Raw genomic sequence first — 17,282 nt, forward strand, 5'->3', positions numbered from 1 at the left:
TCGGAAGATAAAGCAATGCCGCCGGAGAGCCCTCGTGGTCACCACACCTTGAGTGTGCTCGAAGATCAAGTGAGCATCCCGCCTCGCTCCAGCATTGTTATTTCGGTCGGCACCGAAACACCCGCTGACGTAGAAGGCATCATCGAAGGCGACCAAGGCCTACTGCTAGACCGTGAAATTTGTGTCGCAAGAGGGATCGCTCGACTGCATGGAGGGAAAACTGAAGTGTTGGTGACAAACTTCAGCCAAGAGTTCAAGCACATCAACAAGGGCACGACGATCGCGTACATCGAGGAAATTCTGGAAACCAGTAATGCGTTTGTCCTCTCGCATTCCGCCGCATCTACCCGGACGACGATGGTTCCCAAACCAGACTACGACATTAATCCAAGTCTCCCCGTGATTAAGCAACAGCAGCTCAGAAGTCTACTCCGACGATACAAAGGCTGCTTTTCGACGACATCGACGACTCGACAAACACCAGTCGCCAAGCATCGCATAATCACCGAGAAGTGCGCTCGACCACTCCGCCAGAGCCCTTACCGAGTTTCGCCGCGAGAACGTGCAGCTATAAGAGAACAAGTCGACGAAATGCTGCGCAACGACATCATCCAGCCGTCGAAAAGCCCGTGGGCATCCCCTGTTGTCCTGGTAAAGAAAAAGGATGGAACCCTACGCTTTTGCGTCGATTATCGTCGTCTGAACAAGATCACGAAGAAGGACGTATACCCCCTCCCACGAATAGACGACGCATTGGATCGGCTCTGCAACACTAAATACTTCTTGTCGATGGACCTCAAGTCTGGCTATTGGCAAATAGAAGTTGACGAAAGAGATCGCGAAAAGACGGCCTTAATCACCCCAGACGGCCTCTAGGAGTTCAAGGTTATGCCATTCGGACTGTGCTCAACGCCTGCAACGTTCCAGCGCGTCATGGACACGGTGTTAGCAGGATTGAAGTGGCAGACCTGTCTCGTTTATTTGGATGAAGTCGTCGTATTCGCTGGAAATTTCGACGATCACCTCAGGCGGCTTGCGACAGTACTAGAGGCCATCCAGTCGTCAGGGCTTACTCTAAAGCCGGAAAAATGCCGCTTCGCTTACGATGAGCTTCTGTTCCTAGGCCATGTAATCAGCAAATCTGGTGTCCGTCCAGACCCGCAAAAGACAGCTGCCATCGCACAGTTCCTGCAACCCATCAACAAGAAGGCAGTGCGTAGATTCCTTGGCATGTGTGCCTACTAAAGGCGCTTTGTCAAGAGTTTTTTACGCATCGCCGAGCCTTTGACACATATAACTAAATGTGATGTTGACTTCAAGTGGGAAACGCCGCAGGCCGACGCATTTGAAGAACTCAAACGACGCATGCAGTCGCCGCCGGTACTTGCGCACTTCGACGAGTACGCCGATGCAGAAATCCATACTGACGCCAGTAGCCTAGGCCTCGGTGCCGTTCTAGTCCAGAGAAGAAACGGAGTCAAACAGGTGATAGCTTACGCTAGCCGGTGGCTGTCAAAAGCGGAAGGCAACTATTCTACGACCGAAAAGGAATCCCTTGCCATTGTTAGGGCTACAGCTAAATTTCGCCCTTACCTTTACCGCAGGCCATTCAAAGTCATCAGTGACCATCACGCGTTGTGTTGGCTAGCGAATATAAAGGATACTTCAGGCCGACTGGCGCGGTGGAGCCTCAGACTACAAGAATACGACATCACTGTAACCTACAAGTCCGGACGAAAACAGTCCGATGCCGATAGCCTATCACGCGCACCCATTGACCCGCCGCCGCAAGATGACGAGAATGACGACGCCTTCCTTGGAATTATAAGCGCGGAAGACTTCGCTGAACAGCAACGGGCAGACCCGGAGCTAAAAGGCCTCATCGAATATTTGGAAGGGCACACCGACGTTGTCCCCAGGGCATTTAAGCGCGGATTATCTTCCTTCACGCTTAAAAACAATCTACTCGTGAAGAAGAACTTCTCACCAGTCCGCGCCAATTACCTTCTTGTTGTCCCGTCAGGACTTCGTCCAGAAGTATTGCATGCCCTACATGACGATCCAACCACTGGACACCTCGGATTTTCCCGGACACTATCGAGGATACAAGAAAAGTATTATTGGCCGCGCCTGACCGCCCACGTCGCCCGTTATGTCAGAACATGCCGAGACTGTCAGCAACGCAAGACACCGCCGACAAGGCCAGCCGGATTACTACAGCCATTCGAGCCTCCTTGCCGACTATTCCAGCAGATCAGTATGGACTTGCTGGGACCCTTTCCGACGTCAATAACCGGAAATAAGTGGATCGTCGTGGCGACGGACTACCTCACCCGCTTCGCTGAAACAAAAGCACTGCCGAAAGGTAGCGCAGCCGAAGTGGCGAAATTCTTTGTCGAAAACATCCTGCTGCGACATGGCACCCCAGAAGCCCTCATCACCGACAGAGGAACGGCCTTTACAGCGGAGCTCACACAAGCCATTCTGAAATACAGTCAGACAAGGCACAGGAGGACAACGGCCTACCACCCGCAGACGAATGGTCTTACGGAGCGGCTGATTAAGACCCTCGCCGACATGCTGGCGATGTACGTCGACGTCGAACACAAGACCTGGGATACCGTCCTGCCCTACGTAACATTCGCTTACAAGACGGCGGTGCAAGAAACAACACAGATCATGCCGTTCAAGCTGGTCTACGGCAGGAACCCGACGACGACGCTCGACGCCATGCTGCCGCACGTCTGACGAGGAGAACCTTGACGTCGCTACCTACCTCCAGCGCGCCGAAGAAGCCCGACAGCTTGCTCTGCCCGCCTGCGGATCAAGAACCAGCAGAGGACCGACAGCCGACACTACAACCTCCGACGACGCTTCGTCGAGTACCAACCCGGCGACCGTGTTTGGGTGTGGACCCCGATACGCCGACGAGGACTCAGTGAAAAACTACTGCGATGATATTTTGGACCCTACAAGGTCATCCGACGTATTGGCGCACTGGACTATGAGGTCGTGCCAGACGGCATTTCGCATTCACAGCGACGCCGCGCACGATCTGAAGTGGTCCACGTAGTGAGTCTTAAACCCTTTTACGGACGCTGACGAACTTCCTTATTTTGTTGTTTTCTTTGCTAGGAGTGCTTTTCTTTTATTACTTTCATTTGTTTGCAGCATCGGGTCGATGCTTCTTAAGAGGGGGGTATTGACACGTGTACTTATATTTAACGGGCGACCACGTTTCGCCGCCTAACAAATGTTATCGCACAGTGCGGGACGCGTCTGCATGTATCCGAAGTTTCTGGAAAATATCAACGCTTCTATCTGCTGTCTGTTGTCGCCGAACCTTGTGGTTTCTGGTTTCATCGCGTGACTCGAATGTTGTAGAACTTTGTGGAAGGCATGTGGGTCCCAACGATTAGTCTGGAACATTTGAAGACTGCTGTATAAAAGCCGACGCACTTGACCCGCTGATCAGATTTTCGACGATCGCAGACCGTGTTCGCCGCTATCGTTGTGCTATAGTATAAGTGGAGCCTGTTTTTGTGGGCACAGATTCGCCCAATAAAAGTTAGTTTTGTCTTTCACAGTATTTACTACTGTGTTCTTCAACGTCACCACCACGTGACAATATGCTACTATCGCAACAGCAGCCTCTGGTAAGAGGACATCAACATCAGAGGATGTCAACATCACATAAAAAGTTTAAAACTGATTTATGGTTGAAAAACGGTTCTGATCCAAGAAACAATGCCGGGTGAAGGGAAATCTGCCATCGGTATGCCAGTGGAAAGTGCTTTTTCCTTTCAACTTCTACTTTCCAAAATTCCAGCAAGAAATGGAGGACTGTTGGTAGCTTGCCACGTTTACCACAGGTAGGAGATTCACCACCAGTCAAAAGGTAAGAGTGTGTACCATATGTATGGCCCATCCGAAGTCAGCAGAAAATGACCTGTTTACTTTATTTTTGTTGTTGGTGACCAGTATTTAAAGGGACACTAAAGCAAAACAATAAATCAGTTTATACTAATGAAGCGTTGTTTGAGAACCCTGCAGGCAGTCACTTCAAAAAAATTGTTCGATTATTAGATGAGAAAATGAAGGTTCAAGTATCAGTATTTGAATTTCGCGTCGAAATCCCAGTGCCGGTAGGTTAGCGTGACGTCACGGATTCCAAATTATGTTTTCGCATTTGGGCCGCGTTGGCTGAATAAAGGTTCCTGAAACTTGCCATGTTTAATATTTGGTTCCTTTAGAACTCAATATAGTCAATCTGTACCGCTATATATAGTTAGTAGGCCCTAGAAGATGCCATCAAAATCCACGACGTCACAGCCCCCAGGTGCGGGAACTCAAGTAGGCGTCGCCACCCTTATTTCGTTCTTGCGCTTTTTCTGGCTTACCAAACATCTCATCATTGTAACAGTGGTGTTTTTGGTGTTGTAGAACGGTAATTTACTGATGCAGAAGAAATCATTTTTCAATTTAGTGTCCCTTTAAACACGGCTAAATTAGGTGGAGCTTGTTTGATGTTTGACTATCCTACTTTCGTTGCCAATAACTTCAGAGTTTTTTGCACAAGAATGGTTTTAAGCCTGTGGTAGGGATAGCTATGGAGGAGGTGCCTGTCCTCCTGAGCTATGAGACTGTTGCCTTGAGCCTGTTGCCTTGAATTCCTCGATGTCCAGGCAAACAGCATATCATAACATGCTGGTCTGATACATACATTGTACACCGTAGTGAATAAAGATAAATAATTACAGAATTTTTATGCTTTTGGAAAGGCACCAAAGCTTTTACGATGCTTAAGGAGTCCATAAATATGATTGCTTTTTGCAGTTTCAATCTTAAATGTGTTTAACCGCCGATAGTACTGCATAGGCCTTTGCTGTGAAGATACTTGTTTGCAGGTGTAGGACGTCGGATTCTAAAAAAGGCGGTCGAACTAAAGCATAACATACGCCTGCGCTCGACTTTGATACATCAGTGAGTACTTCAACTGAAGCTCTAAAAAGTGCATTCGGATGTGTGCTTCTGGTGCTTGCTTTGTCACTTGAATAAATGATGTGTCACATTCAACAAGTTGCCATTTCCATGGCAGCAACATCTTTGTTGAGACCATTACAGGATTTTCAAAGAATGAAACACCCATTTCTAGACCTAGTTTCTGCACACACAGTGAAAAGGGTTGAATCACTGCAGGCCTGTTCTGGAAAAGTGTGGCACATGTCATTTCGTTCACAATATCATAAAGGATGTTCTGGGTTGGCATGTACCTTTAGAAAATAGATGAAACTGGCATAACACCTTTGCGGATAGTGGCCACTCATTCATTTCTACATGAAGACTTTGTACAGGATTTGCCCTGAAGGCACCTGTGGCCAGCCGGATTCCTAAGTGGTGAACAGGATCAAGCATCTTTAAGGCGCTCATTGTAGTGGACTGATTGACTATAGCTCCATAGTGCAAACACGTACGTATGAAGCTCTTGTAGAGGTTCATTCGGTGTTTCCTATCACTGCCCCAAGTTGTAAAAGAGAAGAAAGGGGATTGACCGAGGGTCGTAATTTTTATTTGTCACATCATAAGAAGCCAACAAACACTGCCACCAAGGACAACATAAGGGAAATTACTTGTGCTTAATAAGTGAAATAAAGAAATGATAAATTAATGGAAATGAAAGTGGATGAAAAAACAACTTGCCACAGGTGGGGAACGCTCCCGCAACCTGCGCATTACGCATGCAATGCTATACCAATTGAGCTACCGTGGCGCCGTTTCCCCATCCACTTTCTTGGGTATTTGTGTTTCTTATAAGAGCCCTGGGAGTGTTAACCAGCGCCACCATTCACAAACCTTGGCGGCGGACGTGGAACATCTTTCTGCCGCAGGCGTCACGAGTCTGTGATTTTTCAGGTGAAGGCAACCAGTCAATAAACTCACACATGCTACCTGAAGGCATCAATGTTGCCGGATTCGAGACCCTCGTTATGCAATAAACGAGAAGAAAGAGGGTTAACCGAGTGTCCCGATTTTTATTAGTCACATCATAAGAAGCCAACAAACACCGACACCAAAGACAACATAGGGGAAATTACTTGTGCTTAATAAATGAAATAAAGAAATGATAAATTAATGCAAATGAAAGCGGATGAAAAAACAACTTGCTGCAAGTCGGGAATGATTCCACAACCTTCGCATTACGCGTGCGATGCTCTACCAATTGAGCTACCACAGCATCGTTTCCCCGTTTTGCATAACGAAGGTCTCGAATCCAGCAACACTGACGCCTTCAGGTAGCATGTGTGGGTTTATCGACCGGTTGCTTTCACCCAAAAAATCCCACTCCCGTGACGGCTGTGGCAGATAGGATGTTCCACATCCACCACCAAGGTTTGTGAGTGGTGGCGCTGGCTAACACTCCCTGAATCAGAATCAGAATTTATTATTAGAAGTTGGGTCACATTACAAGTATTTAGTATGCAGGAGTCACAGGGTTCCTGTAAGAAACAAATACCTAAGAAAGTGGATGGGGAAATGGCGGCACGGTAACTCAATTGGTAGAGCATCGCACGCGTAAAGCGAAAGTTGTGGGATCGTTCCCCACCTGCGGCAAGTTGTTTTTTCATCCACTTTCAGTTCCATTAATTTATCATTTCTTTATTTCATTTATTAAGCACAAGTAATTTCCCCTATGTTGTCTCCTTGGTGTCGATGCCCCAAGTTGTGTGATAAAATTTTAAGACGAGTCATTGTTTTTAGACGTTCCTGTTTGAGGTGTTTTATGTACAGAATGAAGGTTAGTTTTGAGTCTAATATGACACCTACAAATGTGTGTTGTGTGTTCAGAGATAACTGCTGTCCATAAAGCTTTACACTGGGATCATGCACCAGGCCTTTTTTTTTGTGTGTGTGAAAAGAACGTAGGAGCTCTTACTTGGATTTAACTTAAGTCCACTCTCATTGGTCCATTTTGATCCATTGTTCAGACCAAGCTGAACTTGTTTCTCACAGATGGTGAGGTTGCACGACTTAACACCCAGTTGGACATCATCTACATACACATAGTAAAACAGTGTTGGTGGTAATGATGTATGCAAGAAATTAATTTCAACCACAAAGAGGATGCCGCTGAGTACATCTCCCTGTGGCACTCCAGTCTCCTGAATAAAGGTCCGAAAAAGGCCAATTCTTACACAAAATATTCGGTGCGACAGGTAACTCTCTATTATAGTTAACACTGTTTCCCCAGATACCCATGGCAGACAAATCTTGCAGAATTCCATAGTGCCATGTCTTGTCACAGGCCTTTTCTAAGCCTAGAAACACTGAGAGAAAGAATTGCGTATAAATGCATCTCTAATGCTTGACTTAATGCAGACAAGGTGGTCGGCTGTTGACCTGCCTTCCCTATAACCACACTGCAATTGATTGGTGATTTCTAAGAAATGAATTAGGCGCCGGTTTATCATTTTCTCAAACACTTTACTGAGGCAGCTGGTCAATGCTATCGGCTTGTAGCTGCATGAGTTGTGTCCTTTATTTCTTAATAGGAATTACAATAGCCTCCCTCCAAGAGGTAGGAAAGTACCCAGCTGCCCATATATTATTAAAAAGTGAAAAAAGTGCCATTAGAGACACCGTGTGTAGGTGTTTTATCATACCGTATACTATGTGGTAAGGACCTGTTGCAGACTTATTACAGCAGTTAAGTGCTGTTATAATCATGAGGTGATCTGCATTTACGATTGAGTGGCTTCCTTTCATACAGCTGCTTATATTTTAAAAGTTCACATGAATAATTTGCAAAGCTAGATACTTCCTTAAAGAGAGCTTCGAGAAAGTTCGCCTGATCTTCTACGCTATTATCTTGATAATTACCGTATTTACTTGAGTCGAATGCGCACCTTTCTTCCGATAAAACAGATAAAAAAATTTCATGCGCGTTAGAATCGAGTACGACCCTAAATCCACGTTACCATATCGCCATCAGCATTCGAAAAATGGCCACCTAGTATGCGCTTTTAGCCTAGTTGCTGTAGCTTCCTCCATGTGCATACCTCCAGGTTTTACGTGTAACCAGGCGCTGGTGTAACCTAGTTTACCTTCCCATTTTCTGGGTTTATTCAATCAGCATGGAAGCACAGACTGTGAAGGCACGCCAAATCCACCCTGATGCCTCGCTGCAGGACTTTGCTGGATGGGTGAAAGATGCATGGTGCATGATGCCGGCATGATGCCTTCTGCCATGGTCGACGAGGCCTTTGAAAAGTGCGGAATTTCTAATCCCATGGACGGCACCGAGAATAAAATGCTTTCGTCTGTTGATAGCGATAAGGAGTTGTCTGATAGCAACCACGAGTGATATCTATTACCCGACACGACTCGTACCAGTGCAGTGAAAATCTTGGTGGCAAGGTGCGCTGCTTCTATTTGTGTTTTTATTCATCGCAACTTTAATGTATTGGGAGTAAATCTGTTTTTTCTAAATGAGAGAAAATGGTATTTCTTAATGAATGCACAAGAGCTTCCAGGCCAAGCTTTCACGCTTGGCCTGCCTACATGTTCTCATTCCGACTTGATGCGTTTGAAATTGATTTGATTTTCTGTAGTTGGAGACTCTTGTAGGAGTTCCCAAGCTTTGTTTTGGTTCTTACAGTCATTCTTACATTCTTTGTTCAACCACGGTACGCGTCGCCTACCAGGATATCCATTTGTTTGTGAAATGCACTCGGATGCAGCATCAAAAAAAAAAAAAAGCTGTCAAGTACACGATGGCATCCTCTGTCATCTTGCCTCAGAAGCGTAAGTTGGCAATAATGTTCCCAGTTGGCTGATTCCATTTTCCAGTGGGTTGCATACAGAAGATTTTCAGTGTGTGTGGTGTGCCTTAGGACTACTGGAAAATGGTCACTTCCATAGCAATTTTTTCATGACTTTCCAGCCGAGATATGGCATTATTTCTGCCGAGGTTATGCTTAAATCTATGGAAGAATACAATTTACATGCGACGCTATGGAAGGTGGGTTCTTTTTTATTCACTAGAACTGCACTGGAACACAGAAGAAAGTTTTCAATTGTACGACCCCTCACGTGACTACTAGGGCCGCCCCAGAGCCCCGGAGATTTGTTTAACTAGTGACTGGAGTTCTTTAAGTTCAAGGCAGTAGTCAGGTGGGACATACAAGAAGCATTTGAATAAAAGGGAAAATAAGACATCCACCCGTTCGTAGCAATTGCTACAATCGGGTAGATGCCTTATTATCCCTTTTATTCATTACTTCTCTCCACCTTGCGGGTTTCCGCAGAACTACTACGTCAAACACTTGCCTTTGCTTCGTGCTGTCGACAAATTCGACTTCACCCTGCCATCTGCTAGCCACCTGGTTAGCTCAGATGGTAGAGCAGCTGCCCCGGGCTCGACTCCCAGACCAGGACGAATTTTCTTCAACTACGAGGCTTCTTTTTTCAATGAACCCGTATGGGTTTCCTTTGTAGCAATTGCTACGAATGGGTGGATGTCTTATTTTTCCCTTTTATTCATTACTTCTCTCCACTTTGCGGATTTCCGCAGAACTACTACGTCAAACACTTGCCTTTGCTTCGTGTTGTCAACAAATACGACTTCACCCTGCCATCTGCTAGCCACCTGGTTAGCTCAGATGGTAGAGCAGCTGCCCCGGGCTCGACTCCCAGACCAGGACGAATTTTCTTCAACTACGAGGCTTCTTTTTTCAATGAACCCGTATGGGTTTCCTTTGTAGCAATTGCTACGAATGGGTGGTTGTCTTATTTTTCCCTTTTATTCATTACTTCTCTCCACTTTGCGGATTTCCGCAGAACTACTACGTCAAACACTTGCCTTTGCTTCGTGTTGTCGACAAATTCAACTTCGCCCTGCCATCTGCTAGCCGCCTGGGAAATACAGTGGTCCCGGGTTCGAGTCCCGGACCAGGACGAATTTTTCTCCAACTATCAGGCTTTTCTTTCGAGGAATCCGTATGGGTTTCCTTTGTAGCAATTGCTACAAACGGGTGGATGTCTGATTTTCCCTTTTATTCATTACTTCTCTCCACCTTGCGGGTTTCCGCAGAACTACTATGTCATACAGGAAGCACACTGTCACAAGTCTGTCAAATAAAATGGCGCTAGCAGCTGCTGCTTCAAGATTTGTTTGAAGGCGTAGGTGCTGCCACGCAACTGACCTCAGAGCTTTAACTGCGATGCCACCTGATGCAGTGTAGCCGTCCCCATGATCCTTACGGAATACTACGTATTGGCTCAAGAAGTTTGTGTTCGATGATTTCAGGCGAGTTTCTTGAAAATAGAACAGAGCCGATTAAAGTCTTGCATTATTTCTCTGATGTCTAAATTGTGTAGCATGCCACAAGCATTCCAGTGAATTATTTGTGTAGCCATCTTGAGGAAAGGAGTTCCGTTGTCTGTGTTCAAAAGCAGCTGCTAAGATTATATAGATATTTATAGATACAAGGGCGGTAACCATTCAGGTAACTGTCCTTCTTTAAGCGCAGTTACAAGTTTGTTCTTCTTGGTGCACTCCAAGGAGCACGGATCTTTTGCCGCCGATGACGCCAGACATTTTGGGTCGGCCTCCACTGCCTCCTTCGAGGCACTGGACAATCGAGAGCCAGGCACTGAGCCACGCATCTTGGGCAATAGAGTTTGGTTCAGCTTCAGGTATTGCTACACTGCAGTCTGCAGGCTCGTCTTCGATGTTGATGGGGCAGCACTGGCTGCTGCCAACAAGGGGGCGGCGGATGCGAGTTTCTACAGGACTACCGTATGTAGGCCTTGTAGACCCCTGAAACCACTGGCATAGCTTATTTGAGGTAAAAGCCCAAGCCTTTTCCTCGCTTCATAGGATGCGATTTTATCTCTTACGGCGACTGCAATAATCTCTTTTTCTCTCTTCCAGCAAGGGCAGCTCTGTGAGTAAGCTGCATGGTCTCATTATGCAATAAAGGGGTGAGGCATGCAGACAGGACACAAAAGTAAAGAAGTGTACAATACAAATGCCACTTCTTTATCTTGTGTCCCGTCTGCACGCCTCACCTCTTTTCTGCATAATGAATCCTTACCAACTAGCTCAACTTTCTGTCGTTCTAAGCTGCATGGTCTCCCTTGCAAATGGCAGATTGTGCAGGAGCATTGCAATGGTCAAAGAATGGTCATTGGCACTACACTTCGCGCATTTCTTTGCCTCTACATGATCGTGATGCATACCTGAAGCTCTGGAACTTGAAGCACCCGCTCGGGTTTGGTATTTATGGTCTCGCCTTGACTTTCAAGTATCCTGGGTGAAGTAAACTGGGGACAACACTTATTGCTAAATTGCTAAATTTTAGCAATAAAAAAAAAACGGGAAATTTTTGAAGCGTTTTGTATCTCCAATGCAAACGATTACTGTGTCAGTGCTCCTTCTGTTGTACTCGGGAAAAAAGAACTTGATTATCTCAGGGCAAACGGCTGTGTCGAATCAGCTAGGTAGAGCGGGAGATGAGCAAGATTGCACTGAGTGACGCAAAAAAGAGAGGGAAAAGTTTCTTTCTTTTTTCTTATTTTGGCTTGACACCAATGATGACTGTTGCCTAGACCAAGGAAATATGTTTGAGTGGTCCTGCGCACTAGCAGCCCCCCACTCCATCCCCCTGTGTACATAAAGCCCTATTTTTCACGAATAAAATTCAGTTGAAGTCCGGCGTTCGTGTTGTCTTTCTCTTCTTGTCCTTGTTCAATTGTGCGCTGGAACGATGTTTCATAATGCTTAAAGGGCAACTCCGGCAACTTTTCTATGTCTACTGATTTTAATAAATTTTTGAATCAATGTTTTATTTTGCACTCTGATTATCTGTGCCAAACAGTATGGCTGCAAGTCATTTAGTTTTCCTGAAAATGAATTTTAAAAATTGGTTCTGTTCCCAACTCATGACTTTTTACTGGCCACCCTGTCTTTGCGACATTAGAGACAACACCACCACTGTTGCTGAAATCATCGCTGTCGAGGCAAGAAAATCTTTAAAAGATCCTTGTGTCGTCAGAAGACAGCTTCACTTTGGCATTAGTACCATGTGTACAGCATGTTTAGTATGCATTCTGCGTGCTTACATTATGGTAGTGTAGGATCTGGGATCACCGACTCATCGTGATGTCACACGAAGCAGCCACCTATTTTGGTTTTGGCATCTCGTTTATAGGTTATTTAAAATTATTGATGAATTTCTAAGAAAACTGAACCACCTTACCGGTGACAAGACCTTCAATGACCTTTGAAAATGACAATATCCTCATATGGTTAAAAAAACGCCGGAGTTGCCCTTTAATGACGTTTGCTCTTGGAGTCCTTCAAGAACTCCAAGAGCAAACACTTGTCTTTAAGGTTCGGGAAATCTTCATCTTATATTACTCCCCTACTTGTGTTGAGCGAGCGATGTGCAGATATTGTCACGTTAAGGTCACCAATACTGGAGAGTTCGGCGAGCTTTTCATCTTTCTTTGTCAGTTTGAAGAGGAGGTCTGTGCTTGCCATCTTTGACGCTTTGTAGTTACGTCCAATAGTGTTTGCTAGGCATATGGATACAAGGAAAGGCGAGAGTTTTCTTACAGTCGTGTTGCTTTCACTGTGAACGACATGGTACCTTGCTTGGGAAGGGCTCATCGTTTTGCTTCAAAAAGAACTGGAATGTTGCTTTGGTGTACCCTCTTTTCAGGGGACGATCTTGAAGGGAGGAAAAAGCATTTGCCATCTAATCTTTGGGAAGTTCGGCAGCGATGGTGGCCACCCAGCACCAAGCCCAACAAGGGGACATTACAAGGTTGAAAGAATACCGGCAGATGGCAGCCATGTATCGCCACTGCCCAAGGTTGGATAACTACACCAGGTTAACTCTTGCCACCCAGAGATTTGGAAGTGAGTAGTGAAAAGAAGACAAGAAAAAAGAAACAGTGAGAAAGAAAGCAAAAAGATTGAAGAGGACAGAAAAAGGCGACTGCCGGTTTCCTTTAGGTGGGCAAGTCTGGAGGTGCCGTCTATGTGAAGCGGATGCAAAAGAGGTGTGTTGCCTCCAGTGGCGGCCCATAAAGGTCTGAACACCCAGCGTTGGCTCAACCCCCAGGATACCCCTTTCTCCAGACAAGGCTAGGCCACACACGGCTATATGCGAGAGGGTCCAACCCTCATGTGCTCGGGTTCGTGGTGTAGCAACACACCAAACACCTGCTGACGCAGACGCACCTGCGGGAATATTCCGTGCATAAATTATATTCTGATTCAATTGCAAGAATATTCACTTAGCAAAGCCTCTCTTGGTAAACACTGTTTCCTGTTTTTCTTTAACCTAAAGTAGCACTACGCACGCATCACCTCCGAAGGATCCAAAGAAGGGTCATCCTGCAAAAATGCCTTTTTGTCTATCTCATGACACAGGTCTCCATTGAGTTCTCAATACCTGATAAAAAAGGATGGAATGACTGCCGGTTTGTTGCTGAAATGCATTTCAAAGTGCGGTCTTGTAGACAGTATTCTAAAAGGGTGCACGGAAGATGACAAAACCCTCATGATATATGTGTTTCCAAGAAACAGTCTTCTGTATTCCAAAGACAACTGGTTTGTTTCTCCATACAAGCTTTGTATGGGGGACATTCGGAAAGCACTAGAACACACCCGCAGCCCAAGATGATGCACCGGGCCAAGAACCTCTAACGCAGAGTTTCTAACTGAGCCATAAACAAAACATCCATAGTCCAACGGCGACCGGACAAATGCCTTGTATATGTGAAGCAGATATATTCTATCTGAATTCCATGATCAGTGGAATAGGGGGTTTATTAGATTTATGGATTTGAGAGATTTCACTTTTGCAACAGGATGTGTGCTTTGAAGTTGAGCGTCTGTCAAAGATTACACCAAGATATTTATGCTCATTCATTATTGCGATTTCTTTTCCTTTAATGTGCAATGTTGGGTCCAGTGTGACACTTCGGTGTAGACTGCAAGGTATACGTATAGTTTTCTCCGGACAAAATTTAAAACCATTTTAATTTGCCTGCGGCACTATAGAGTTTATGCCTAGCTGAAGTTGGCACTCGCAAGTAACCGTATTACAAGAGGAGCAATTAAGTTGTATGTCATGTATATATATAGAAACTGCATTAAGGAAGATGAATTAACTGTATTTATTGAGCTTAGCTTAATTAAGAATAGTGTCGCACCTAGTATTCCCCCTCGTGGCACTCCATTCTTCTGTATAAAACAGCTAGACAGAGTTCAACTGAGCATCACCTGAAAGATTCAGTCCTCCAGATAGCTTTTGATTATACCACACATGCACCCTTTTATTCCATATGTATCGATTAGCACCCTATGGCTCCAGGTTGTATCATAAGCTTTTGATACCTAAAAAAAAAAAAACACAGAGATGAAATGTTGCTTTTGGACGAAAGAGTCACGCATTTTCGCCTCTAGCTTGACTAATTGGTTGATTGTGCTGTGATTGGATGTAAAACCACACAGATACTAATTGAGTAACCCATTACTTTCCAGAAAGTGCATAAGCCGTTTGTTGACCCTTCTTTCAGATGTTTTTCCTTAACAGCTTGTTTTAGGCAATGGGACAATAACTGTTCGGATCAGAGCATTCCTTTCCAGGTTTTAGAAGCAGTATAACTACTGCCTTCTTACAGGATTTTGGAAAATAACCTTGAGTCCGCAACCTGTTAAACCTTTGAGGGTAAATGACGTAAACTCACGGCACCACGAACAAGTCCCAAAATGGTCGATGCCATATATTTATGGTGCCTTCTGTACGTTTAAAAAGTGTGCCAATTTCCTAACTTTTTCTTTTCTGTCATGTGCTGCCACTATGTGGGAATACAGGAAATCTTTTTCGCACGCCTCCCTCTCTTTGTTTTCATTGCATGGTTTGTTTTAGAGCTAGTTTGCTCCCTCGCCTTTGTATACCACTGCTGGCACATTGGTGCATGCACAGGCGGGCGGAGGTTTGGGTCTTGTTCCGCGAGCGGTGGCGGCTTCTTGCGCTTGCAAAACTGATGGCTAACTTGTCAGTAATCACTCAAAGGGCAACCGCCTCTTTCTCACTCGTTTAATGCTCACAGGGGTGCGGATAGGAAAGATGCCGGTGTGCATGCGTTTCCGTTGCTTTTTTTTTACACTCGCAAAACCTAATTACCTTTGGTTGGTGATAAGATTAAGATTAGTGGAAGTTCGTCACACATGCTTTTTTGACGGGCACAGAACCACACAGATTTCTTGAGTGCGCGCACCTACACAGTTCGATTATGCTATGGCTGTACATATTAGTGCAAGACCAGGAACATTTGAGTCTTGCAAAACATTCTCGTCTGTTAATTTTTAAGGCCTTGAACTATGTGTATAAAAATGCATCAAATTTATAATCCTTGTGAGTTTATTTCCTTTTTTATTGTTATTACTCACGAAAAGTACATATATACCAATGCAAAATATTTTTTTCTCACTTTACGGTCACCCTAAAAAAATTGCAGTAAATTTTTTTCGAAATAAGTCCCTAAGAAGAATTTGAATCTGCAAGAAAAGAAATTGACCCTGGGTGGTCGCATATGGCGAAAAATATCGACCCTCAAAGGGTTAAAGAGGTGCAGGATTGTGTCATGTGTTCGTGTGTAGCTGTCGCAACATTTCAGTGTTTGTTGTGCAAACCCACTGAATGGCTCTTTCCTAAATTGATGGCATCAGAGAGTTAAGTTTTGATAAAAGGACAGTTATACGGCTCAGTACAATTCAGTGATATTTAAATTTTTTTCTTTTCTGCAGTGGACTTGATTTTAAGAAACTCCAGGGTGCAGTTATTATCACTCGAAATTCCAGCAAAGTGCTCTCCAAGTGTATCTGCTTGCCCTTTCAGCCCCACTTTATCATCAGATAGAGAGAGTGTATATTCTCTGTGAACACCATTAATCTTTTTCACTTTTTCCCGGGCTATTTTACTGCTTGTAAGACTGTTTGTGGAGCTGACATATTCCACCCAAGATTACCTCTTTGCTTTCCGTCTTTCCCTCCTAGTTTCACTGCACTTTTATTTAAATAACAACAAATTTTCGAAAGTTGGGTATCTGTTTAGTCGAGACCACGCGAAGTTTTGTTTCCTATGAGCATTATATTGTTCCACCATGGTTTTGGTCTACGTGGAAGCTTCCTTTATGAAAGCTCTATGTAGTTTGCAGCTGCTTCTAAAACTTTTCTAGTTATCGCATTGCATAAGTCATCAATGTCGAGCGCAATGACATTGTCAATCCTAATTTCAGAGCTGTCCAAAAAATGAGACCAGTCTGCTTTACCCAGCTTCCATCTCAATCTTCGTACTGGCATTGCTGGAGGTGTGCCAATCAGGTTAAGAACAATAGGGTAGTGGTCACTGTCACGTGGGTTTTCTCTAACATCCCAAGAAAAAGATGTAGCAATGGACAGTGTGTCACAAGGGAGGTCTATGCTTAAAGTAGATTGTATTTTTGCAATAAAATGTCTTGGCTTTCCATGGTTAAAAAGGAACACGTTGCATTTTTCGAGGATAATAGCAGCAGAAATTGTAGCTGCCACCTGGCTGGAAGTTCACAGTGTTGATAACTATGGCAAATTGCTCTGCCTTCGTGGCCAGATGACACGGTGATGGGCAAGTTCATGGCATGGGCACTAAGAAACCATTCGTAGAGGCCTCTTCCACCTCCTGTAGGCACCTTGTCACATGCATTTGGGCCCGTTGTCTACCGATCTGTTTTCTTTGTCAAACTTCTCTGCTGAGCAGACGATTGTCAGTTGCGATAGCCCATACTTTTCCACCAAGTCACGCACTTCTTTACCATCTTTGTACTGTAATGAAGTTTAAGGTTTGACGGAAGCCCATCTGTTTGGGATTGAACATGGTGAAACATAGACAAAACCTTCTTTTACCTGTGAACAAGGCTCCCATAACACTGCAGTTGGGGCTAGTTGGCACATAGTATTCTTAAAGTGAAAAAAAAAAGAAGAGCAGTTATCATATGTAAACTGTAGGTATACATTTTGTTTGCTTTCGATAGTGTGCGTGACACCAACATAGCCAGACAATTTGCGACTGTCTGTCTCCTCTGCGCAGGCTTCCAAAAGAAAACGAGTCGTATGTCAAATCTCTTCCTCCCCGTCCTGTGTTACTGCTCTAAACTAGCAAATGACACTTGCTGCCTGTCATTCAGTGCTGGCCAAAGGCATTTAGCAAGTTCTTACTCAATACTGA

At 44.8% G+C, this 17,282-nt stretch overlaps 1 protein-coding gene across 3 annotated transcripts in view; it reads right to left on the reverse strand.

The window, feature by feature from the left end:
* Positions 1-17,282, reverse strand: part of Mitf (transcription factor Mitf) — a 352,829-nt gene that overhangs the window by 268,410 nt on the left and 67,137 nt on the right. The gene's annotated exons all lie outside the window — the stretch shown is intronic.

The sequence above is a fragment of the Dermacentor variabilis genome, chromosome 6 (assembly GCF_050947875.1).
Source record: "Dermacentor variabilis isolate Ectoservices chromosome 6, ASM5094787v1, whole genome shotgun sequence".
Taxonomy (NCBI): domain Eukaryota; kingdom Metazoa; phylum Arthropoda; class Arachnida; order Ixodida; family Ixodidae; genus Dermacentor; species Dermacentor variabilis.